Here is a 24,501-nt window from a genome sequence, read left to right on the forward strand (position 1 = left end):
GTCGCGTCCGCATTCAGGATGAGAGTGTACTCCCTTTATGCTGCTGCTCGGTGTTCCCGCCCTTCAAATTTGTCATACGTCACTAAGAAAAGTGCGTACACTACCTTAATACTCTCTACTGAATACAGAGGAGTCTAAGATGGCGGCATTACCAGAAGCTTGTTATTTTCGTTTATAAAGTTTTAAATGTGGATATTTCTACAACAAAACGGCACGGATTACCCTCAGAAGGCCTTTGTTTATCATCCTGGACCCGTTTGGATTTATTTAGTGAAGAATGGATGCACATTTTTTGGACTTGAAGGACGTGGACCCTGTAACTTTACATTTAATTAACTGAAAGATCTAAAAAAAAAATTTAAATAGCTAAAAATGTGTTCGTCTGAAAAACGATGGGCATATGCATCTCGGACAGCTTGAGGGTAAGTATGTCATGGGTTTAATATCATTTTTGGACAAACTATCATTTTTAAATATTGATTTAAATTTAAATTATTTTATTATGCGAGTTATATGATAGATACGAAATGGTTTAAGGAATCAATTTATAAGGACAACAGTAAATATATACAGTGCAGTTTGGAGGTCATCGTACAAAAGTATTTGACCACAAAATATTAGAAATGACCCCAATAAATATATGGAAACTTAATGCATTGGGTCAAAACTAAATTAATCCAACCCGCTGGATTGTTTAAATTCATTGTTTGGTCAAATGTAAACATTGTTGGGTTTGTCTCTTTTCAACCCAACGATGGGTTGAAAATAGCCCGCCATTTTTTTAAATGTATACAAAATTAAATATTTATACATTTAAAGGTCCCATATTTCTAAGCTTTCTAGAGTTTTATTTTAAGTTATGATGTCCTTAAGAATATATATATTTGCAATTTAAAGCAACACCAAAGAGTTTTTTTTTTTACCTTAAAATAACGTTTCCAAAAAAGTCTCAGTGGTTCATCCACTCAAAACAGGGTGAATGGCACTTTCACATTCTCTTTGCAGCCCTCTATCGGCCAAAACCGCACTAAAGAAGTTTCCAACCGTCGGGTAGTGGTCCTGTAGTTCGAGTGAAAACTACAAAAACTTGCTTTACGGCAGACCTACAATCCAATCAGAGCCAGGTATGCTGCAGTATTTACGACAGTGCTAATGAACAATTACGCTTCTAACCTGTAGGGGGAGCAAAGAGCAATAACTCTTTAGTGTTGCTTTAAGTACCAAAAACAATCACTATATATTTTTACAGCTCATCTTTCAGGAGCTCTGCTAAAAACAGGTCGTTTTGGCCTGTAATAAGTAATATTCATGAGCCTCTCTTCTTATTGGCCGGTTGTTTTATGAGTGAAATACGCCGTTGAAATAACGTTACCCATGGAAGTACACTAAGGGCCCTATCTTGCACCCAGCGCAATTGACTTTGTCAGTGACACATGTATCATTCGTATTTTGCACCGGCGCACAGCGGGTTTTTCCCTCCACAGACACACGTCGGCAAACTAGGGAATGAACTTGCGCTCCCTGGGCGGTTCAGCGCAAAAAGGAGGCGTGTTCCGGCGCAAACCATCCCTGCTGGGGGTGATGGGGATGCCAGCTGATGAGACAATTGTGGCTATTTCCTCTCACGCCTGTTTAACCTACGCTGATTTGGGCGGGTTTCTCCTATCCCCATACAAAACAACTTCTCTGTCTTTGACTGCTCTTACAAAAATGTCGGTCTCCTCGGCTGTGAATTGCTCCTGGCGTGTGCCTGGTAAATCCGTCATAATAATAGTAACCCGCCATGGAACTTGCGCCCTTGCGTTTAAAGGGAATGTTGGATAGCGTTCTGATTGGTTTATTTGACGTTACGCCCAAACCACACCTATGAATAATGAACCTACTTCAGACCAACCCCTTATTGATTTGCGCCTGGCGCAAGAGTTATTTATCCCACCAGGAAAATAGCAACAGCGCCCAAGATCCGCCCACAAAGTCACTTGCGCATTGCGCTTTGCACTTGCGTTTCAGATTGTTAAAATAGGGCCCTAAGTGTTAGTTTCTGTACACTTAATGTTAGTAAACCAACAGACACATAGACTAAGAGATTTTAACCTTACCATGTTTAACTCAATAAACAAACAGACACCAACAGGGCCGGTGTCTGTAACTTAAGAAAACAAGCAATGTCTGATTTCCAACAGATATTCGATCAAAACTTGTGGCTACTGAAGACTTTACTGTTTCAAAACAACACGTAAGCATCTAGTTAGCAACACGTTAGCTTCACATTAGCATTGCATAACTGTTTACATTATATATTTTCAGTTTTCTCTGGCTCCATAATGTAACTTTAAGTTAAGACTGCATGATAAATCGCATGCGATTGTATCGCACACCTCGTCAGTGAAGCCGGTTCATTGATTAGTAGTAAATCACCATCACCTGGAGCGGCAACCGGAAGCCAGTTCTGAAATCAAGTGATGCCATTTTACTACTAATCAATGAGATGCGTGTAACAATCGCATGCAATTTATCGTGCAGGAATTTCTGAATAAATTAATATTAGCTATTGATCTATATTAATGTTTTTCAGAAGCCTGTGCAATGATTTAGTTTCCTGACATCCATCGATTGAACAGCATTTTCTCACATGGTGTGATATTCCTTAGGAGTTTGTTTGGCAAAAAGGGGGTGGGGCGGTTGACAGGGCTCAGGGTGGAGACTGAAGGTGGCGACTGTGTATTCGTGCCATGGCGATTTTACGGAAGTAAAAATGAACCGTTTTAACTCACAGCTACTTCAAGCAGGCTGTGTGCATTTGACCCTTCAATGACTGTTTTGAAACTTACATGGTACTTACATAGCCCATAGACCTCAGTTATCATGAAAAAGCAGCAAAATTTAAGTGTGACTCAAGTGTCCAAATACTTGTGGTTCAACTGTATTCAGCATTTCAAAGTGGCTTTATTTCAGTACTGTCCTCTTTGAATGGTTTATAAGTGTTCATCTGTACTACTGTCCATATATCTCATAATAGTACTTTCTGAAGCTCGTTCTCTGCTTCTTATAAACAGCCATTTGGGCGATCGGTGATGAGCAGCGTTTGAGCCGTCAGGTCCCAGTAAAAGCACACGCACTTCAGACTTCCATTAGAGATGTTTAAACGCAAGTGCATGGGGATAGAAAGCATGTACTTATCATCAGAACACTATCAAGTCCAGAGATTGTCAACAGTAGACACTCGGTGGTGAATTTGATGCTCTGCCAAAAAGTGTTTGGTGATTTACGATTGGATGGTGCTGTTTGACATTCACTTACTGTAGATCTTGGAGAAAAGAGGTTTTCTCTTTGATAGCTTGGGAGACTTGTTTTGTATAAAATAGAAACAAATGAGACAGTTGTTGACTGTATTTTGTAAACAAACAGAGATAATTTAGCCTTGAAAGAATTTGCTGAGAAATGTTTGCTTTCATTATAAAAAATTCTGTGATTTGCTGCCTTTATGGCATAGTTTGAGAAAATTTTGAAAAAAATCTGAGAGGCAGAGGAAATAAGAAGTCATCTTTAATCGTTAATTCATACGAAGTGAATCGTACAAAAACGTATGATTATCCTAAAAAAAAACAATAACAAAACCCTACTCCTTACTTCGCCACAACCTCAACGTCACAGGGACTTAAATTGTACAAAAAATGTCACAAAGTGAATCGTATAAAAACGTATGATTACCCCCCCAAAAAAACAAAAAACAATAACAAAACCCTACCCCTAACTTTGCCCCAACGTCGCCCCAACGTCACAGTGGCAAAAGAAAATTGTACAAAAATTTACAAATGTGATTGTACGAATTAATATGAATTAGCTATCTCACAAGAATTCGTACGCATTCTAAGAGTTGGCTAATTCATGTTATTCGTACGGATTGAATCATACAAAAATGTACGATTATCCTAAAAAAAAAACAATACCAAATCCCTACCCCTAACTTTGCCCCAACCACAACATCATAGGGGCAAAAACAAATCATACAAAAATTTACAAATTAATACGAATTCGCTATCTCACAAGAGTTTGTACGCATTCTAAGAGTTGGCTAATTCGTGTTATTCATACGGATTGAATCATACAAAAATGTACAATTATGCTTAAAAAAAAAACAATAACAAATCCCTACCCCTAACTTTGCCCTAACCACATCATCACAGGGGCAAAAAGAAATCCTACAAAAATGTACAAATGTGGTCGTACGAATTCGTACGCATTAGCTATCTAACAAGAATTAATACGCATTCTAAGAGTTGGCTAATTCATGTTAATTCGTACGAAGTGACCCGTACAAAATTTACGATTATCCTAAAAAAACAATAACAAAACTCTTCCCCTAACCTCGCCCCAACCTCAACGTCACAGGGGCAAAAATAAATCTTACAAAAATTTACAAATGTGGTTGTACAAATTAATACGAATTAGCCATCTTACAAGAATTCGTACATATTTTATGAGTTGGCTAATTTGTGTTAATTCGTAACATTCATTACAAATGTACAAATGTGGTCGTATGAATAAATTTAATTTAGCTACCTCACAAGAACTCATTCTTGTTAACTTGTATGAAGTGAATCTAACAATAACGGATGATAATCCAAAAAAAAAATCAATAACGAAACCCTACCCGTAACTTCGCCCCAACCCCAACGTCAAATGGCAAAAAGAAATCGTACAAGAATGTACAAATGTGGTCGTACAAATTAATATAAATCAACTACCTCACAAGAACTCGTACGTATTTTACGAGTTGTCTAATTCTTGTTAATTTGTATGAAGTGAATCGTACAATAACATACGATTATCAAAAAAAAAAAAAACAATAATGAAACCCTACCTCTAACTTCGCCCCAACGTCACAGGGGCAAAAATAAGTCATACAAAAATGTACCAATGTGGTCATACGAATGTATATAAATTAGCTACCTCACAAGAACTCGTACGTATTTTACGAGTTGGCTAATTCTCGTTAATTTGTATGAAATGAATCGTACAATACCGTATGATTATCCTAAAAAAAACCAATAACGAAACCCTACCCCTAACTGCGCCCCAACGTCACAGGGGCAAAAAGAAATCGTACAAAAATGTACAAATGTGGTCGTACAAATTAATACGAATTAGCCATCTTACAAGAATTTGTACATATTTTATGAGTTGGCTAATTTGTGTTAATTTGTACGAAGTATCCTAAAAAAACAATAACGAAACTCTACCCCCAACTTCGCCCATGTCACAGGGGCAAAAAGAAATCGTACAAAAATGTACAAATGTGGTCGTACAAATTAATACGAATTAGCCATCTTACAAGAATTCGTACATATTTTATGAGTTGGCTAATTTGTGTTTATTCGTACGAAGTATCCTAAAAAAACAATAACAAAACTCTACCCCCAACTTTGCCCCAACTTCACAGGGGCAAAAAGAAATCGTACAAAAATGTACAAATATTATCGTACGAATTATTACAAATTAGCCATCTCGTAAAATACGTATGAATTGCTAGGAGATAACGTTGGTTTTGCAGACATTTTTTAAAGTTACGAAGCAGACACACAAACAAATTAAAACCTGCTCGTATTTGTTAATTCGATTTGTGCCATTTGGTATTTATTTATATTCATATGTGTGCAAACATGTGGCATGCCTAAGACAAAACACAGCCGACTAAAACATACAGATGTATTTTGATCAAGTCACCACTATGCTTCCTGTTTACATCACATTCTTGACATACCTCGGCCAAACATGATCAATCCTGATAGTAACGACATCAGACGTTTATCCAACACAGTCACACAAGCGTGAACTGAAGAATATACGCCAATATTGTTCAGTATTGTCTGCTTTGTAACCTTGAATGCACCCGCATCAAAACAGAGAAAAACAAGTGCCTGCAGTGCCTCTAGTGGACACTTCAAGCGAAGGATGCAGCCATATAATAAGTACAATTAACTGTAATTAATTATACACCAGGAACAACGTATTGTTTTAGATTATGCAAAATGAAGACAGAGATACGTAATTCCAATTAATTTATGGATCCATAAACAACCTTTAAAATCCAAAGAACCTTTGTGTTTTACAAAGTTAGGTTTCTGATATAAATCTTTTGGTTATTGTAAAGACATTTCCTATGTATCTAACTACACTGTAAAAACTAATCTATAGAATTTACCCAATAAATGTGAGGTAACAATTTGCATCGACTTTGATGGGGTAGATTTAATCCCATATATTGAGTATAAGCTATCTCAAGTAAAAAGCTATTAAATACTTGCATAAATTGGGTAACAATACCTCACATTTATGTATATATTCAACAGCTACTTACTCATTAAAATTAGGTAAAAATTATCTCTTCAAATCAGTTAATAGTTAATAACAATTATTTATTCAGAAAAGGTAAAATGTACCCCCCACAATAAAGACATTCAGATGGCTCATCAGATCAATATTTTTAATCCAAAAAATCCTGTGAAACACTCAAAATATAGTGCAGCACAACAGCTTTACACCACAATTTCAAGTAATGACCCCTGTTTTATAACTTTGCATTGGTATTCCTTTTCTGTCAATCTGGGGGAAATCACAGAGTAATGGAGTGGGCTGGATAGATTTGTGTCTGTGTGTGGAGCAAATAAGGGAAAATAAGAAAAATATAAAACTACACTCCATTACAACTCCATTAAAAGTATGTCCAGACAAAAGATCCTCTTCGAACAAGAGGGAAAATGTGTGTCTACTGCATGAGCTTATTTTTGAGGCTGTGGACCTTTTTCAGTAGTTTTTCTCCATCAATTTCCAAAAAAAAGTTTTTGAAAAGCTTCAAACGTGTTCTTCAGCTCCTTTGGATATTCGATGTTGATTGCATAAATGAGTCCCATCAGCAGTATGCATGCCTTTGTTCGGCTTCCACATCCTTCCATCACTTAGTTTTCTCTGGATCACAATAGACAAATCTGATGGATCCTCCTCAGCCATGACATTGTGCTTCACAATCACCTTCTTTGTTCTGTCTGTGTAGTCCTCACATTCCTACTGTACATGTTAAAAGAAACAAACAAAAAGCATACACATTTTTATTTTATTTAAGATGCTGTTTCAATATATTTAAGTTTAAAAGGAGAGTAGAGGGGGAGTGGAAGGAAAAAGGAGAAGGTGGATACGAGAGGAGGATACCTTGAGTTAGTCAAAAATCTGCTATCAATATGACATACCTGGCAGTCATGGAAAAGATCTTCTTGTCTTTCACCGAGGTAGTTAATGAGGCAGCAGACAACAGCATCTCTGTTTTTCCCTCAATGTTCTGTGTCTGTAGGGAGATATAATTTAGTGATAAGACTGTTAGCGGAGTGGGGAGTGATTTACATATACTAAGACTGAATTCCGGCCCTGCAACTTGCATTTCCAATTCATTTTCCCATAACTAAAGGCTATAGTTAAGGAAACTATACCTTTAAGGACAATGTGATTTATTTTATGTGGAAAACTTGCATACCTGTACAGGATACACTTGTGGTGGGGACGTGGGTGGATGTGTCAACACTAGAACTGGTAACAGTGGTCTATCAGTGAGTCTCTGCTTGTGGAGGACAGACAAGAGGAACTGAAGATAGGGCAAATTGTGTCCACAGACTCTGCCTGCAACAGAAATAAAAACAAAAATTACACAAAACAAATTATCAGACATGTACCTGGGTTAGATTTTTACAGATAATTTTGTGTTTACCTCAATATAATGCAAATACTCACCCCCTTTGGTTATTCGGGTGGGTGTTTAATACGCAAAATGGACACAGATCATCACTGCAACATACACAAACAGTATAGATTAAATAATACTTTAGACAAACACAGAATAGACAAGCATTTCTATAAAATTAACTATAGCTCAATGTTGATGTATATACATCTGAAAGATCAGACAAGTAAACCGACAGAGTTTTGCATTCACTATGCATATTAAGCTTAACTAAACTCAGAGAATCTCCTAAGATGGTCTGACTCTGAGGACATTGACAGTTTAACTGATTTTAAACCAAAGGCATGTTTCTCATGTTGTGAATCTCTGTCACATGTGTGTTGTGAGAACGAAGCACTTACATTTTACAGTAGCCTACAGTATACAGCCAAACAGACCTCAATCATCGATGGATTTAAATCATATGTGCTTCAAGTGTAGCCTAAACAGTATTTCTGGAGGTTGCTGAACAGGTCGCACGTATAATGGCGGGTACACGTGTGAAGTTTTGCAGCAATCTAAACGATTCATTCAAACTGATTCGCGAACCAATTCAAAACTTTTGGCCCGTTTGCTTAGTAAAGAATCGACTCAAAAGACTAATTTATTTGCAATACTTTGTAAAGAATCGACTCATACGAATCATGAATGCCTCAGAAACACGAGACGGCAATTTTAAAATAAAATACACATTTCGTAATGAATTAAAATACAGTAACGAAAGAACGCCGCACAGTGTAACGAAGTAAAAGTACATATTTTCCAAAAATCTTACTCAAGTAAATGTAACGGAGTAAACTACCCACGTCTGCTCATAATTAAAAAATATATACAGCACTCCTAAATGCTAAATAGCTTACCTTCACTTTTGCTGTTCGATGGCAGCCAGAGAGAGGATCCAGCGTCGCCCACACTCACTCAAAAACACGTGCTGACGCATGTGCAATTTGAAGCAAAAAACTCATGGTTTGGGGGTACATTTTACTGCATTTTTCTATGTGATGGTTCTTACTGTTGACGAATGGGTAGCATATGTAGAATTTACCCATTACGTTAGTATTCGTTGGCTAGCTGCAATAATCATGTACATTTTATATGGTTTCCACAGATTATATTTACCACTCTCCAAAATCACTTTTTTCAGTGTATCTTTAGTCAATGTTTTTGTGTTTTTGGTGTGCACATGTGTTAGTTGGACTCTTTCATAAATCATTCGCTGGTTAGTGTCTGTGTGCTTCAAAGTGTTTCGAGTTTCATCACTGATGCTCCATGTGGCTTCACACTTACGACCATCTGCTTTTTGACCTTTTCTCACTGCGAACTGTGAGCGGTGTGAAACTAAAGTCAGGTGGCCATTTATTCACAGGTGTGCTCTGGAGATACGCTGAGGTATTCATTGTCAGCAATAGTCTGCTGTGAATCGGATAAATTTGTCATCTTAAAATACAAACAAATTAAGGATATTAAAAATGTTTTTGTAGCTCAGTGGTTCTCAATTCCAGTCCTCGGCACACAAAGTTTGCATAAAAACACAAAGCTTCAACTATAATACATAAAGGTCTTACAGTACCGTAGCAGTCAGTTAGTTAATAAATGAAAGAGGGCATTCAAAGAAAGATTTTTACAAGAAAACTACCATGAAATTTATCAGTGAGATGTCATCCCATATCTGTTTCCATTTGTGTTTACCACAGTGTTGTTTTCTACTTTGTCCCTCTTTGACTAATGGCTACTTCTACTTTGCAGTAGAGAGCTTTTGAAAATAAAATGGGCATCCCTCCATTACCTTTGCCGGAAATGAACAGTCTGATGTACGGTCTAATGATGCCCGCTCATAAAACTTCCATTTAGCGGCACATGCATGAGTCCAGCTCACCTTTAAAAGTGAATAACATCACTCAGGGTAAGCAGCCGGGCAGGTCACTGTCATAACCTGTAGGGATTCTTAAATGTGTTTTATCCAGGCGAACACAAGCACACACAACACAGATTTGTGTTTACACTACGATGAACAGAAAGAGAACAGTTGGAGAGGAGAAATAAAGTTGAAATGCAGGATGGGGTAAATAAATAAATCATTGTGTCTCTGCTGTCAGGTCTTGTAAAGACACCAAAGTGAATATTCAGACTGACTAGTATGTTATATTAATAATGTTATGAGACTTTTATTTTGTATGATGTCCTGTAGCATCATTACAGTGATTACTGAGGGACAAAATTATCGAAATTTCACTAATTGTGTTTGCCAAGGAAAGTGAAGCAGAATTAAACAGGACAACGGTACATAAAGAAATAAAATCTGGATCTCTATTCAACTGGCTTTTTATAGAACCCCTTTCACAAAGTGCTTTGATCCCAGAAAATTGGCAAAAAATGTCCTTTTGTACGAATGTCCTGGAATTGATTCTGTGAACGCTCCCGAAATGGGGACCTAGATACATTGCCGTGACATTTTCATAAAGTGTCCTGTGTGAACAAAAGGCAGGAACAATGCTTTAAGGGATGTGTTGTAGTGTGGACGTGTGTGTTGTCGCAACAACTCGTTTGTGTTATCGTTCAGCTCTTTGATGTGGGGGATTTAAAGGGGACATATGATGAAAATCTGACTTTTTCCATATTTAAGTTCTATACAGTAGTTGGGTCCCCAGTGCTTTTATCAACCTAGAGTATGTGAAAAAGATCAACCCAGTAACTTAGTTTTGGTAAACCATTTTCTACAAGCATGTGAAAAATAGCTCTTTGAAATTTGGCTCCCCCTGTGATGTCAGATGGGGATATTACATCCCCTTAATCTGCACTATCCAACCACAGCACTGCCATTTAGTGCAGAGATCAGCTCATTTGCATATTAAAGGACACACCCAAACTCGGCACATTTTTGCTCACACCTACAAAGTGGCAATTTTAAAGTGACACTTTGTAGTTTTTCAACCTTCATAATATATTTTCAAGAGCTGTCTGGTGCCCGAACACTATTATTTTTAACGTGAATTTTATGGAGGCTACTTGGAGAGTGTAGAGAGAGACTTATATCATGTGACACTGTGGCGCCGTGGAGCGTCATGGACCCAACGACATGGGCGATCCGGGTTCGATTCCCCTTAAAGGCATTTTTTTATATAAACTTTAACCTTGCGACCACTAGCCAACTGGCTTGTAAACGTGAGCTACCGATCTTTTGGCGTTTGAAAAAATAAAACCCATGAAATTATATTCATATGACATGCTGGAAGGCACACTTTGTGACCTAAAGAGTTGTCTTCTTTTTCTTTGCAACAGTGCTGCGGTGCTTGTGGTCTCTAGGGGTGCTAGACGTGAAAAATACATGTCTAGCACCCCCTAGTGGCCAAAAAGCTCTGCTGTGTGCCTTTAACATGTTATAATAAATTATCTATATAGTGTTTTGAGCTAAAACTTCACATATGCACTCTGGAGACAGCAAAGATTTATTTGACATCTTAAAAAAGTCTTGTGAAATGTCCACTTTAAATGCAGATCAACGTTCATTACGAAAAATGTCACGCCATATGCACTAGTTTATGATTAAATAAAAAAATGCTAAATCGTGCAATTGCACGATTACAAATACATTACACATCACGTGTCTTAAGGGTATCTTTTGTCATGTATGTTTGTGATGTCATATATTGTCAAGATTCCTAGTATCACACCATATTTTAGGGCTCCCCATCTCCAAAATCTCAGGAAACCTTTGTCTAAAAATGTTTACAATCTTGCAAAATGCAACATTGATCTACATTTCATTTTGTAATGATTGTTTCTTTATCTCACAGTGTGCTGCCTGTGTCTTTATGTGTTTTAATATATACAATGTGCATTAGAATAATAAAGACACTTGCCTGATGACCCAGCTGCTAATTAAAATAAGTACCCAGATGCACTGCCTTTCATTTAAAGGTCACTGTTCATGTCTGTTGCTCTCTCTCTCTCTCTCTCTCTCTCTCTCTCTCTCTCTCTCTCTCTCTCTCTCTCTCTCTCTCTCGTTTTAATTAGGTAACAATAAGCAGTGAATCTCAATTACTGTACAATGCACAAGGTCAGAGCTCAGATGAGAAGTGATTCACTTAAGAATACCGTTGCATCTAAACCACACAACAAGTTGATCCCTTCTTTAAAGAGCACCAATGGTCCGATTCACATTTTTACATTTCCTTTGGTGTGTAAGTGTGTGTATAGTACATGTTAAAGATATGCTAAAGGTACAAATCTCAAAGTAAACGATGATGCGAGTTATTGTCTCCAAAGAAAATCTCTTCTCCTGGACTACAACAAACACACGGATTGTAGGCAACAGTTTACTTCCTGGGATTGGTGATGTACAAAAGACAGACATTATCATAATTCCTCCCGCTTCGGCTTATAGCTTGTAAATTAACTCCTGTTAGCACTGCATGTGACCGAATCTTTCAAACATGGTAGGGAGCATCACATTTCTGGTATTCTGGCCAATCACAACGTACAGATAAGCTGGGCAATCAAATCCGTGTGTTTCAGGAAGAGAGTGAAATCTTGAGCTACAAAAATGTACGGTATGTGGAAAATAATGTGTTTTTAACCATAAACGACGCAAACACATTGTATTATACCAAATACACAAAATAACGTTGTTTTCTTAGCAATGAAATAGGTGCTCTTTAATGAATTGTAGTGGACCTATGTTGTGTAAAGCGATTCTGCTGTATCAGCTTCAGCATGAAAACCATATTTACTGGAAAAATCATCTTATTTACCATAGCATAGACTCTCTTCTCACGCTTTCCAATGAGAGGAATGTGACCTCAGAGTTAGCGGAGCGTGAATTATGAGAGAAATTGAAACTTTCTTGGGCAGGAGTGAAAAAACAGGTGGACTATGAGGATGAGAGGTTATAAATTAAAGTGTATGGGGGTGTCCAAGGGGCTCCTGGGATCTAATGGGGGTCAAAAGGTCATAATTGTGCTCGATAAAAAACTTATGGAGTAAGACAAAGTAAATCAGAGAGCCTTTGAAGTGGATTTTGATTTTAGATAACCTCACTTAGGGGCGTATATGAATCACATACATATTAAATCATAAAGTAGTTTATTTACTGATACAAAAACTGCTGTGAAGGAGAGAGAGAGAGACGAGCAACAGAGTATAATGGCTTCAAAAGAAACCAATAATAATTTTATAATGAAATATTCCCGTAAATATTTGTTTAAGCATAGCAGTAACGCAAATGTCATGGGTTCCATTTCAGGATCCCATATACAGTTAAAATGTATAGGGGTGATTATATCTCATATATTGGGAGACTGTTTTCCAGTGGGGGCTGGTGACTGCTCATCCGAGGGGCGCTAATTCAAAATATTGAAAATAGTGTTGCTTGCGTTTTCAAAATATGTGTTTGTTGCGTCATGTGAACCATGTGCATCACGTGTTTTGTCAAAATAAGTGCCTGCTGCACACGCGTCAAAACCGTTTATGATAAAAGAGACGTTCACGTTCACAAAATACACGCAAGACACTCCCTTAACAGTAAACTCTGAATATCTGGCAAACGCGAGCGTCTCTTTTATCATAAACCCTTTAGACGCGTCTGCAGCAGGCACTTATTTTGACAAGACACGTGATGCATGCAGGATCTCTCGATGAGCAGAACACATATTTTGCGTTTTATTTTCCTAATTGTAGTATATTTGTAAGTGTAAAAATAGTTTCATAAAAATGTATGTTTTTAAAAGAATTTTGGAGCACCTAACCCCACCCTTACCCTTACCCCAACCAGTTCTTAACCACATAAAACACAACACACAAGTAAAAGTCACAAGTGTTTATTGCAAACCTTGTGAACTGAAGCCAAACGATCACTTTATCTGAAGACATCTATGAATGCAACGTACAATCAGATTTTATTCAAACATAAACCAGAACATTAGAGCATGACGCAGTCGGACACGACAGCCAATAGCGCTTCACATTCTTAGCTAACGTAATGGTGCAATCGGTCATGAGACACCCGAGAGCCAATGCTATTTCACAATCAAAGATGACGTATCATTGCTTCTTTGGTTTTTGAACGAGCACACACCGGATCTGATATTTACAGCGAATTGTCATCATTTTTGCGTCTTTTTTTCATATAAATCAATCGTTTGACCTCTGAACACTTTTTGGAATATTTTAAGGACATTTTGAAAAAAGTTTTATATTATGTAATAAATTAATGGGAATGTTATTTGTCCTAAATGACCGAAAAGGCTAATGTGTAATAAAAATACAATTTATCCTGCCGGTTTGACTTGAAAATCATATCCCATTGCATGTCATCATAGCAAAATTATTCCCTAATATATTAAGTTTCACCTGTTGCCGGTAGAGGCACTAATTTAGTAAACGCATCTTTTGGTCAGATTTGGGGGAATGGACAAACAACCAAACAATTGTATGGGTTGGATATTAGAGATGTTGGTGCTTGTATTGTTAAAGTGCAGTGCGTGTTGAGATCCTGTTGAATCTAAAGTCTTTTGAAACATATTTACATTTAGCCATATTTATCTGAAATAACTTTCAAAACTGGGAAAAGGAAGCAATTCAGCCTAGAAGGCAATAATATAATACCACATTTAACCAAATGTTAGCATACCTTTGAGAAGAGAGAGAAGATCTGTCTGACACATTCTTGCTAGATCACTCAACATTCAACCATAATTAAACACTCTTATGTGTAGTTTTAGGATTTAAGGTCTTTTATTATATATAATATACTGTGCAATTCTGAGTACACAGCTAAATTTTTTTTTTTGAGAATTTCTGTGCCTTTTACGAGGAAGAAAAAGGGCAACGGTTGGCCACAGTAAAGAGCGACTACCATTTATGTCTAACTTCGTGACCTCAGATGTTTTTAGATTCTTAATGTTCTGTAATGTCATAATGAAGTGTGAAAAGACATGAAGTACCGAGTCTGGTTTGCAGAAGCTATTTTTCTTTCTGGGTATACTTGTGTGCAAAGGGATAAAAGTCCCAGCATGCCGTTCATCAGAGAAAACCTCAACTGCTTTGTTACAGAAGCATGACATGTTTTTTTTTGTCTGAAAAGACATTAAAGACACAATACACGGTTAAAGCTCCAAGGGGTTTCATCGAATAAAAGTTTTATATTCAAAGAAAAAAGTGTTGAAAATGCTTCGAGTGCAATTATGTTCAGCTTTTGAAGAGTTTTATTTTGACGTGTCAGAGATGGCGGAGATTTAAAGAATAAAGAATTCACGCTGCTCCTAATCCCAATGATGAAGATTGACAGTTCACGGCCACATTGATTCTAATTAACATGCTAATTGGAAATGTAAAGGCAAAAATGGGAAGCGTATGAGGGTTTTTTTCTCACTGTGGCCTTTCTTTTGTGTTCTTGTATAGTGAGAGACAGGCGGAAATAAAGCGTTTGCCTTGGACAGTTTATAATGCGACGGGTTTAGTAATGAGGAAGTGGTTGCCAACAGGAGTCAGATTGAAATAATTGTTAAATAATTTAAGAAAAAATCGACAGAAGAGTATTGGAGTCAGACTACAAACGTTATAATACGTAATACATAATGCTGGGTTGTTTAAACCCAAAAGTCTGGGTTGTTTTAAGTCATCAGATATAAAACGTGTCTGGGTTAATTGAACCCAACGACTGGGTTTGTCGCTTTTTCACCCAACGTTCAGTTAAAAATAATCCAGTATTTTGCACACTGCTTTGGTTTTGTGGGTAAATGTATTTACTGTCATTGAAACATTTTGATGTTTTTATCACTGTAGATGTCAATATATTTAACTTGTCTCATGACAGCGCTAGGGGTGGGACGGTTGTCATGACCACCGCACCACCGCGGTGGTGCAATGCCACCGCAGTGGTGAAGTGCCACCGGCGGTTGTGTGACGTCACATATCAGGTGAATGATTAAACAAAATAATAAGTAAAAATTGCAGTTTTTTTTACACGTGAAATAATAATAACAAAAGTTGTACAGTAATTTAAAGCCTAAGATACAAATTTATAACATTGTTTTATGTTAATACACAAATCTCCGCTACATTACCATGTATGGCGTTTCCACTAAACTGGTGGATTTTAGCATAACTCAGCACGTTGGAGTTTAGCCATGTCACTGTGTTGTGCGCCTGCTTTAGTTTCTTTTGGTCTCCAGTGACAGTGATACATACACATCACGTTTGTCTTTTGTTGTGAAATAAAAATTTTACCAGGTTAAAGTCGCGCGCATCAGGAAGCGCATTTATTGAAACTTTATTTTCTTTCACCATTTAAACCACCCTAACCCCCCATGGACCCCACCACCGCAACACCGGCGGTTGTTGTTGATGGTTCCACCGCGGTGGTAAAAATTTGCCACCGTCACAGCCCTACAGCGCTGCTGTTTGTCTTCATAGCTGATTGACAACTGGTTATACTGTAACATTCAGATGTAACCACAACAGTTTTATGACCTGAATCTTTGTGACAGATGTTGATCAGCCTTATGAAAGTAGCAATTTGTTGCCAGGACCATTTTTGATTTGTGTTTTGGCAGATTTAGCATGGTACGCGCACATCCGGGAGGCAGAAAGCCCGATTGGTAAGCTTTTCTGCTACTGCAACAAACTTAAAGGAATATTCCTATTTTTTTTAAAGAAAAATCCAGATAATTTACTCACCACCATGTCATCCAAAATGTTGAAGTCTTTCTTTGTTCAGTCGAGAAGAAATTATGTTTTTTGAGGAATCTCATTTTAATGGACTTTAATAGAGCCCAACATTTAATACTTAACTCAACACTTAAACAGTTTTTTTCAACGGAGTTTCAAAGGACTATAAACGATCCCAAACGAGGCAAAAGGGTCTTATCTAGCAAAACGATTGTCATTTTTGACAAGAAAAATAAAAAATATGGACTTTTGAACCACAACTTCTCGTTTAGATCCGGTCGTGATACGCCAGCGTGACCCCACGCAATACGTCATGACGTCAAGAGGTCACAGAGGACGAACGCGAAACTCCGCCCCAGTGTTTACAAGTGTGGAGAAAGAGGACCGTTCCTACGTTGTTGTATGTGGAATGATACTAATTAATGTCTTTGTGTCAGTTTATTGTTTACAATGGTCCGCAAATGTGCGTTTTATATATATAACACGTGACCTCCCTACGTCACTAGGCATTTACGTTAGGTCGCGCTGGACCGGACCTAGACGAAAAGTTGTGGTTTAAAAGAGCATATTTTTTATTTTTCTTGTCAAAAATGACAATCGTTTGCTAGATAAGACCCTAATGCTTTGTTTGGGATCGTTTAGAGTCCTTTGAAACTCCGCTGAAAAAAACTGTTTTTAAAATGTCCATTAAAATGAGAAAAATCCTGCAATGTTTTCATCAAAAAACATAATTTCTTCTCGACTGAACAAAGAAAGACATCAACATTTTGGATGACATGGTGGTGAGTAAATTATCTGGATTTTTCTTTTGAGAAAATGGACTATTCCTTTAAGTATTGAAGCTTTCTTTAAAGTTTATATATAAATAAAACTAGATTTTAGTTGGATCTGTTTTTCTGTCTGTAATTTTGCAGTGTTACTCTTATACATGTATGAATTATAATGTTAGGCTAGTAATTTAATAGTCGTATTTACAGGTATGTTAAACATTAGCACCCAGCACTGGCTCTGTTGGTACAATTAACCACCTAACAACTCCATGGCAATTCTGACTTACAGACACTGCTACTAGCCTACAACACAAGGCACGTCTCTTCTTTCTGCCTCTCAATTGCATGCGCAAGTAGTGATGACGTAGCCGAGAAATCCATAAATGTCCGTAGCATGACAAAGCTTGTTGTTGGAGAAGCATCAGCAGACTACGCCTTTGTTGCAGCTTTTGTTTAATATAGCTCCTCAACTTGGTGTCCATCTATGTTTTTACTGTCGCAACTGGAAATACGTAAAAGCCGCCAATAAACCGGAAGTCATTCATTTCCTATGCAAAGGGGCTGCGTGATGTGCCGACCATCTGCAGGTTTGGATCCGTTTTGAGCATTGGATCCGCAAAAAAAATGTGAACTTGTGCGACTTTCTAGTTTCTTTCTAACATCTTGTAAGCGTGGGAAAACCCAGACAACTTCCGACAAATTTAGATTTGCTCTGCAAGTACTCTGGCAAAGAGGCCATTCAAGCCCATTTCTAATGCAGAGAAATCGCGGCACCAATCAGAAATGTTGGGGCGGGCTTTACACGATGATGACAGCGCAGCGACGGTGAAGCAGATTTTGAACATTACAAAGATGGATGCCGCCGTGGAACATCACTCTTTCGAATCAGCTATCGCGTCTGTTTTAAGCGATTTAAACTTTTCATTAAAACCCGAGCAAATAACAAAACTCCAAGCCTTCATATCTAAAAAAAGATGTTATCACTATCTTACCGACTGGATCCGGCAAAAGTCTGATATAGCTCTGCATGCGTCATCTCCTGCATCGTTGTGATTGGTTATAGGTCTATCCAATTGGACACAAAGGCGTTTGAGAGACGTCCATTGGTGACTTTTCCGCTTTGGAAATTATTTGTCTAAGAAGCTATGGAAGACCATAACTCGGTTACTACTGAGAATGGTCTGGTTTTAACCAGGCTAACATCTTGTTTAATGTTGGCACAAAATAGATATCAAACCGATATACTTTTTCTATATAATGGATGTTTCACACGGCAAAATCGCCGCGTGGCTACAGCTTGTCTCTTGTATTGAAAGCGTTTTGTGCAGCATTCAGTGCAAATATTATGTTTATCTTCAACGGGGCCTGCCATGAAGTGCCATGTCCAGAGAAGGGACAGGATTTTGGGTGCCAACTCCGCTTGACCTCTGTAACCGCCATCATTTTACCGCTTTCCGCACGTCTCCTATTGACAAAGAACTAAACACTTGCCGTTGCCGCGTACCGTGTGAAACGCCCATAAGACATGAAAATAAAACAGAGCTTGTATATTATAATTTTTTCACCACATTTCACCAAATTTTCACCATCACTCAAGAAAACCGAAAATATGAGGTGGCTTAAATTGTTCATTCATGATGGATCGCTCAAGTCTACCGAACATTAGAATGCTGATGTAGTTTGTTTTGGCAGGAGTCAAATTTACAAATACAGCCTGAACAGCCAGTGGCATTTACACTTGGCCAAGTAAAGTTTCCTGAAATAGATTGATGTGGAGTGATCGGATTGCATTTACATTGGTTTTAAAATCAGCTACTCCATCAAAAAGTTGAAATACCCCAAATCTGAGGTGAGCCAGTTAGCATTCAGAAATAATCGAAAGATTTAAGCTTACAAGGTATCTGTAAATAAAGGTTATGCAGGTTGACAGAAGTGATCAAATCATTTAGTTGTCAGTTGTTTTCAGTATTGTGTACACTGTCAGAAAAAATGGTTAAAATATGTAAGCCAGCTGTCACTTCATGGGCAAGGTCCTAATATGTACTATTGCTGAAGGTATATGTATATTTGGCACCAGTATGTACATCTGAGGTACTAATATGAACTGTTCAAGTCAAAAGCTGTACTTTTTGAAAGGGTACAGCGCCAGTGACAGCTGGGTTACACATTTTGGGGGCTTGTGTATGGTAGAGAGATTAAGATTGTGAGACTTTAAATTAAAGTACAGTATATGGTTCGAGTCAACATCTGTTGACTGAGATTTCAGTATGACTGAAAAACATCACTTCACATTTTGCATGTCACTCGGGTTGAGTGTAAGACACTGTTTTTCACTTTATCTCTAATGAGTTGCGTCTCATTCTGATGAAATATTTCTATTTGTTTTATGACCTGTAATTATGCTGTCATCAGTTTCTTCTGCAAAATATTCAAGTGAAAACAAGTTTGACTTTTATTTTGTGATGGGTTCAAGTAGACTGATTACAAAAGAGGCTTTCGAAACACTTAGAAAAGACATTTGCATTTTAAAGAGTTTTGACAGAGGACTTTAAAACCAAACAACAACAGATGGCTTCACCCTGAAATGTAAACTTCATTCATATTTAATTTTAAGGCCGCATTACGAAAAGTAAAGTGCTAAGTTGCGGCCTTATCAACATCGGCTTAATAAGTTCAGATCAGTCATAACTCTTGCACTTTAAGATCAATAATAAGTCATGTTATCATGGGATATTAAAGATGTTAATGGGATTTTATATGTACTGTAGACCCACTTCGATCGCAAAACGTTTTTACGCTCGCATGAGGTGGGGAGCGTAAAAGGTGTATTTCGCAAAACTGCAATGGAAATGGCAATTTTCAGACCTATGTACGTAAGTCAAGTATAAGAGGGCTTTCATTGCCAATAATGTTTAGATAACACTCCTACATCTCTTTTGATTTAAAATAATGTACTATTACCATAGACTGTAAAAAAAGATGGACGACGCCTGTTCGCTCTCTTCCATTGGTGAAAAGTGAAGCGCCAGTGTCCCTGGCGTTGACATCTTGGTTCTTGAGTCTGCGCAGCAGCGATTTCGGGACCAGTCATGCGCAGTAGTGAGCAGGAAGTAAAGCCGCGAAATCAAGACCCCGCCTTCGCTCTCGCAGAATGCGCATATCACACGATATCACAGCTGTCAATCATGACGTGACACCACCGTTTTTATATCATTAAATAACTAATTAAACACAAACTTATTTTAAAAACAAACATTTGAATTTACATCAGCGTGATAAAAACTACAGTAAATGACAGAAACCGGCTTTGGAAAAAAGATAAAATTTTTTAGTTGGTCTCAAGCCCATTGAATAACATGGGGAGGCGGGCTTTATGACCTATACTGGGACCAGTCACTGGGGGGCGATCGAGATGTTTTGGCTTCACTTTTCAGGGCTTGTGCGGCACGTTTGACTATTACCTCTAAGAAGCACCAGCATAAGGGGCTGTGTGCTCTACCCTCCACCGCCAATTTCAGAGTGTGCTTGTAGCAGCTAGGAGGCTGCTCAGGTTGCAGCAACAGTACAATTTGTCCAGTTAAAAGTTGTTCTATCACTGAAATAATTTTAGAGACATTATTTAAAGGTAAAAAAACTACATAGTGTTGCTTTAAAGGGACACTCCACTTTTTTGGAAAATATTCTCATTTTCCAGCTACCCTAGGATTAAACATTTGAGTTTTACCGTTTTAAATCCATTTAGCCGATCTCCGGGTCTGGCGATACCACTTTTAGCATAGCTTAGCATAATCTATTGAATCTGTTTAGACCATTAGCATTGCGCTAAAAAATAACGAAAGAGTTCCTTGACTCTTCTGTAGTTAAATCGGGTGCTAAGACCGACAGAAAATTAAAAGATTTTCTAGGCAGATATGGCCAGGAACTATACTCTCATTCTGGGGTAATAATCAAGGACTTTGCTGCCGTAACATGGCTGCAGCAGGCGCAGTGATATTACGCAGTGCTCAAAATAGTCCCCAGCTATTGGAAGTTACCAAGGGGACTATTTTTGGCTGCGGCGTAATATCATTGCAAATTGAGCATATTTTAAAAAAGTGGAGTGTCCCTTTAATGTTTGGATAATACATCTACGTCTCATTCGGTTAAAAATAATTGCTAATGTGGTGGATGTGATATCAGTAAACCTACCAACATCAGTCGACGTGATGTCTGGAACTACTTTTTAATTATTTTTTTAATCAAAATTTAGAAAATATTGCATACGTTTTGCGCAAATCTGTAATGGAAACGCAGCTTATGATACATGCACACAATATACGGATATATGGTTTGATCGTTTTTTGTGTTGCAAGCAGTTTGCATGTAATAATCATTTTAAGGTCTAGATGAGATATTTGTTTCTTCATGAATCATAATTCATATAGTGTGTTTTATAAGTCATAATCTGACCCACTAACTCTTTCCACTGCCTGAGAGCATAAAGTATTAAGTTGTGTTGATAGACTACTGTATGTGCCGAAGTAAATCTTTCAGTATGAATCACGCCCATCCCACAGTTCCCCTCAGGTTAAAGATGGCAGATCCATTTAACATCTCTATTCTCTTTTAGTTGAGATCTGAGAAGCTGGAGGTTTCAGACAGTGTTTTCTAGTGTGCAGGCCACTTATAAACCACACCAGCGTGTCATTGTGGAAAAGCTTTTTCTTGTCCACGTAATTGCTTCAGAAGGGACGCAAACTGTCGTGTTGTGGTCTCAGAAAAATGTGTTTGTTTGCACGTTTGTGCATGTAAGCGTGTATAGTGCGTGCTTGCATTTGAATGCATATTTGGATGTCTGGAAATAGGCAGATACTGTAGCTCTCGATGTTTGTTCAGCATGCCTGATTCTGGATCATATGCCCGGCGGACTGTGACTACAGCTCGTAAACAGAAAAATCACCCTGTAATTATGCCTAAATTGCAAATTAACTTCTTGGATAGACAGAAATGCATCCTTTTTTTCTGTTTCGCTTCTAAGTGCGTACAAGCTTTTGTGGCAAAAACTTCCACTTGTAAAAAAATGACTTCTTTGGACAAGACATAGTAAACAATTGTAAAATCACTAAAGATGCAACGACTGTAGAAACATTGTAAATGATGAAAGTCAAATATTTAAAAATGTACTTAGCATAATATTATTATGTTATTATATTATATGAACCACAGCTATCCACTTTCATTCCCAAAATTACTTTTCCTTCCCAAAATAACATCAACTTTGAATAAGTTTTTTTTTTTGTTGTTGTTTACAATGGTAATAGTCTTTTAACTTTTGATCACCCCCTTGTATGTTTAGATATACCACGACTAGTTTACCTACACTAGTAGCTTACATTTAGAATTGCAAGTGGAGTGTCCCTTTATCTGTCCCCTCTTCAGTAACTTCATCACCCCATCCTTCATCTCTGGATGTCCATTATAGCATACTTTAGGAACTGACATCACCAGGACTGAGCAGATTTAGGCTTGCAAGATTTAAATGAGCACCTACTTCAGATTCCATTGTGCTCCGTCATCTTACGATAATGTTGTATAAAAAACTTTGCATCTGGATTGATGGGAAGTGTGCATTTAATACACCTTTGTTCAGAGCCGGCGCCAGACCATAACAAACAGGGGGGCACTTGGCTTCCAACGGGGGGCACGCAATAGCAAAAATAACTTGCAAAAACAAGACATTAAAACAACAAATACAGTGCAAGCACACACTCATACAACTGGTACAGACTGTCAGCTCATTTCCCGTATAAAGTGCAAAAGACCACAAACCATGCGCAAAACTATTGAACTTCGACTGCGGCGTGAGCGCAAGCTGAGCCCGCTGCGCTGAGTGCGCTCGCGCTTTGCTCGACGCAACAACAAACTGCCCTCGCGCGCCACAAGCCATTGAAATGACTGGGTTTCATAGCGCAGCGCACACCGCGTCCTAGCTTTGAAAAAAGCCGCTTTACCATAATCACATCATAATGCTGTTAACGGTCTATAGTCACACTTCACATTTAAGCTTACGTAATTTAAAACAAGATTTGTACAAGATTTGTAAATTCCACCTCGACCTCTAATCTCTGAGTTTGAGCCAGTCTGTGTTTGCATGAAGTCAGATGGAGCAGGCGGTGCTGGTTCGTTCTAAATGTTCTAATATCCATATTTTACACGATCCATAAAATGCCGCGAAAAAACACGTTGCTAGTATCAAGTCACAAATATGCTAAAGACGTAAGACGGGTGAGACACGGCAATACATCCAATCAGAGAAACTGGTCTATTTTAATTACAGAAAACATATATCAACTATTTTTTCCTCATTTGATTACATTACAAGACATGAAACATTCAATGTTTAATTTATTTTAATTATTCTTGATATATATTAAATTAATAAAAAACTTTTTTGGGGGGGCACAACAACCTGTTTGGGGGGGCACTGCCCGCGAATGCCCCCCCTTGATGCCGGCCCTGCCTTTGTTCTACATGTTATATGGTTTATTTTAAAACAGGAACTGCCTTTGTCATTTTTGGAGCCTCGCCACTTGTATTTTTAAAATAGAAAAAGACTTTTCTGCACTTTTTGGCCAAAATTTTAATTTCCCCATGATTTACTTACCCTCAAGCCATTCTTGATGTATATGATTATCCTTTTCAGACAAACACTATCGGAGTTATATTAGAAAATGTCCCGTTCCAAGCTTTATAATGGTAGTAAATAGTGCTTCTGATTTGAAGCCCAAAAAAGTCAATTTTGTCAGACAAGACGAGACTAAATATGTTCATCAACGACCTTTTTTTTCATGACTAAGACGAGACGATGACGAGACTGCACATTTGTCCGAAAACACTGACTAAAACTAAATTAACATGCATTACAGGGTTTCCCGCAGAAAATTTGTTAGTTAAGGTGGTAGGGTTGGGCGGTGGGCGTGGCAATCGAAGGGGCGGGCGTGCGCGTTATAATGAAAATTAAAATATTTTTATTTAAAACACTCAAATAAAACTTAATTTTGAAGAAACTATGACAGAAAATTAACACATACTAGATTATTAATGAATTAAATGTTTTAACTCTAACGGGAATAGCTGCATGATGAAGTGAAACTAAAAGGTTAATAAACACAAACTAAAGCAGATGTTGTAGAAAGTCTGGCGAACGATGATAAATAGCCCAAAATTTTTAAAAACTGATTATTTCCCACTATTAATTACATTATCTTAAAGGAGTGTAACTACTGTAGCATGTAAATAATGCACATGAATAAA

The 24,501-nt window shown here is 37.7% G+C and overlaps 1 protein-coding gene and 1 long non-coding RNA gene across 4 annotated transcripts in view; one reads left to right on the top strand and one right to left on the bottom strand.

Moving 5' to 3' along the window:
* robo1 (roundabout, axon guidance receptor, homolog 1 (Drosophila)) overlaps positions 1-24,501 on the top strand; it is a 355,554-nt gene that overhangs the window by 108,589 nt on the left and 222,464 nt on the right. The gene's annotated exons all lie outside the window — the stretch shown is intronic.
* On the bottom strand, positions 6,305-8,911 carry LOC135770308 (uncharacterized). Of its 2 annotated transcripts, XR_012337153.1 has the most exons (5): positions 8,632-8,911; positions 7,783-7,836; positions 7,529-7,671; positions 7,248-7,342; positions 6,305-7,068 (listed from the first exon to the last, which is right to left on the bottom strand). It is a non-coding gene; the product is annotated as an uncharacterized lncRNA (long non-coding RNA). The 2 variants fall into 2 exon arrangements; XR_010542586.2 differs by lacking the exon at positions 8,632-8,911 and having other exon boundaries at positions 7,783-8,072.

This window comes from Paramisgurnus dabryanus, chromosome 8, assembly GCF_030506205.2.
Source record: "Paramisgurnus dabryanus chromosome 8, PD_genome_1.1, whole genome shotgun sequence".
Lineage (NCBI taxonomy): Eukaryota > Metazoa > Chordata > Actinopteri > Cypriniformes > Cobitidae > Paramisgurnus > Paramisgurnus dabryanus.